Source organism: Limulus polyphemus, unplaced genomic scaffold (genome assembly GCF_000517525.1).
Source record: "Limulus polyphemus unplaced genomic scaffold, Limulus_polyphemus-2.1.2 Scaffold7694, whole genome shotgun sequence".
NCBI lineage: Eukaryota > Metazoa > Arthropoda > Merostomata > Xiphosura > Limulidae > Limulus > Limulus polyphemus.
The window spans coordinates 25,006-28,493 of NW_013673304.1; the positions used below are offsets into that span (position 1 = coordinate 25,006).

Sequence of the window (3,488 nt, forward strand, 5' to 3'; positions counted from 1 at the left end):
ATATTACAGAACTCAGTATACTACATTGCAATAACATATTCACAAAACGCAATTTCGAAAAGTATAAAAGAACACGAGAAAAGAAAGTATCAACTACTTTAACAACGCAGAACGTTATTTTATACCCAGCTATGTTCTATAATATAGGTGAATGAAAAGCAATTGAATTTCTTTCACCATTTCACTTCAATAATAATCCAGGCTTCAAGTTGTCTTTCAGATATATATAGTGTTTTAGAAAAAAAAAAGTTGTGTATATTTCAGTGCCCTCTACTGGCGTAAATTATAAATTATCTTTCATCTTTGTCATTTTTTAGAAATTGTACAAAATATTTTATTGTGATTTTCGAGGATTGGTTTGTTTTGAATTTCGCGCAAAGCTACACGAGGGATATCTGTACTAGCCATCCCTAATTTAGTAGTGAAAGGCTATAGAGAAGGCGGCTAGTCATCATTACCCACCGCCAACTCTTGAGCTACGAATAGTGGGATTGACCGTCACATCTAAAGCCCCCACGGCTAAAAGGGCGAGCATGTTTAATTTAATTTTCTCTTGATCATTCGGAGTCTTACTTTTCAAAATCTATAAACTAAGAAAATAATAATTACTGAATTCAAATAAGTTTACGTACTCTATGCAGGAAATAAAGATTTCGTCAATTACCAGCACAACCACGTGAAGAGTGTCGTTAACGTGGTAACACTGTTTTAAGTTATCATAACCTTTTCATATAATTACAGAAACTACAAATACAATACTTTGTCCCAGCATACTCACCACAAGGTTATGTACTCTGCTATTCAAGGATGACAATACGTTGACTGACCTTTATAACTGCTTGACCGTTTCAGGCATCTGCGTATAAGTTACACGAGGGCTATCTACGCTAGCTGTCCTTAAATTGGAACTTATAGACTATAGGAAAGGGTTTGGATTTCTTTTGAATTTTGCGCAGCTACACGAGGGCTATCTGCACTAACCGTCTTTAATTTAGCATTGAAAGACTAGAGGAAGACAGCTAGTCATCACCACCCACCGCCAAATCTTTGGCTACAAATAGTGGGATTGACCGTCACATCTAAAGCCCCCACGACTGAAAGGGCGAGCATGTTTGGCGGTGCGGGGAATCAAACCTGCGATTCTCAGATTGCGAGTCAAGCGCTATAACCACCTAGTCATGCCGGGTCAAGTTTTGAGGATTATTTGCTTGTTTGTTTGTTACTAAGCGTAAAGTTACATAATGGGCTGTGTATGATGTAAACACAGCAGGTATCGAAACCCAATGAAAGGCATCTAATTAGTCAACAACAATGCCAACTACTTTTTTTGTTTCTTCGTCTTTTTGCTTTTTTTTTCTTTGTTTTGTAATAACGGTTTGCGAATCCTGGACCCTCGGACACACAGCCCGGTGCAAAGACAATTAGCCACGCTCAGTCCTAACCTATATAATACCTGAATATATTTTGACCTTTAAATAATTTATGTTGATAAATGGGCTATGTCCTGAGCTGATTTAGAAATCATGCGTTTCCATTTTATTCTCTACAAAAACACGTCGCATTCAACCGTTGTGAATTCATTCATTTGAATTCATTCATTTGAATTCTGGTTGAGGTAAACCGTCTATTAGTCAGTTTCATAAATGTGGACTGTTATTATAACCACACTGATTGCAATGGAAGGAACCTGCACGAGTAGGCCACGCTGCGTCTGTTACTAGATCGCCTTCGTCACGAGAAAGAAACGTGGTTCGTGCTGACATGCTCGCGCGAACAGAAAAGGAACGAAAGCGTGTTTTCTGCAATTAGACTCAAGTAGATAGAAATATCTTTATTCTTCGATCAAACTCTGTAATAAAAACCGACTTACTCCAAACTGACATGAAACTATTTCATCGCTAATGACTGAATGACGTGGACGGTGTCATTTGCTTATAAGGCTACAGTGGGGTGATGTCGTTACAGGGAACCATAAAAGTCGGTCCACAATGCTGTTTGTCGTACAAATGAGGAAGTTATTGGCTAATGGAAACTAGGTTTATAATATTTTCATGTTTTATGTTTTTCTAGGGGGCGTTACCAGTAATCATTAGTACCTGTACTAAAGAAAAATGAATAACGCCCTACAGTCACTAAGCCATTAAAAGATGATCCAAACATTTCGAAAACACGAGAAATTAGAGAATTTCAAACACATCAATGATACTTTAAATAAACTACATCATTTAGTGGCCAATGTTAAATACACAAGAATCAATTATTCATATAAAAAAACATATATTGCATTTTAGGCTTCACGTTTTCAGACTCTGTGGATCACTGATATGGAAAGAAAGGTCAGCCATATCGGCGGACAGACAGATATTATACACTAAAGGTTAGTATCGAAGTATTCTGGACATTTGCTACTATAAGAACCTGGATATAAATAAAGAAAACACTGGAATATTAGATTTTTTTCCCTTCTTATATTAATTTCTTCTACCGGTTTCGTGACTTCAGAGGTCACTCTCTTCGGGAAATAGTTTTACTGAGAATCAATAACAAAAAAACATACAAGTACCGCTTTTTAGGTGAACATAAATAATCTAAATTAAATACATATACTTTCCAAATGTACAAACATATACTACAGTTCATGTATAAATTAAGTACACTACAAATGTTCAAACATATATAATACAGTTCATGTATAAATTAAGTACACTACAAATGTACAAACATATACTACAGTTCATGTATAAATTAAGTACATTACGAATGTTCAAAAAAATATATAAAATAAGTCAATATAGTTTTCTTTGTAAATTAAAACCTTATTCTAACTATACTTTTACTTATTATCATAATAGAAATGGAGTTTATGTATTCCATAATTTTATGTATTATGTATAGGTATTCCGAATTTTTACGAAAATGTACACTAGAGCTATCTACAAATAAACATCCCTAACTTCTGAACACATAAAGCAACCATCCAAACGTACCCACCCTCTTTCGCTACTGGCCGAATTGTGGAATTTTATCGTCACCCATAATGCCACAGCGTGAAGGGCATTTTTTTTTAAATGGGTCGCGAACCATGAGCCCTCGGATTTACGGTCCAAGAGCGCTAACCACTAGGCTACGCTTGCATCAATAATCATCCAAAAATAATAATACACAATTTACTGTTGTTACTAACAGAATTCCAAACGATGACGCAAAATTTCATACATGACTGAAAAAGTTATCCTCGTTAGAAGTGTGTGTGTATGTATATATGTGTGTGTGTGTGTATGTGTATGTATATATGTATGTGTGTGTGTGTGTGTATGTATATATGTATGTGTGTGTATGTATGTGTATGTGTATGTGTGTGTATGTGTATATATATATGTGTGTGTATATATATGTATGTATGTGTGTGTATGTTATATATATGTGTGTGTATGTATGTGTGTATATATGTATATATATGTGTGTGTATGTATGTGTGTGTATATATG

The 3,488-nt window shown here is 35.1% G+C and overlaps 1 long non-coding RNA gene across 1 annotated transcript in view; it reads right to left on the minus strand.

Annotated features, from left to right (window-relative positions):
* Positions 1–3,488, minus strand: part of LOC106474795 — a 28,922-nt gene that overhangs the window by 24,668 nt on the left and 766 nt on the right. The window lies entirely within an intron of this gene.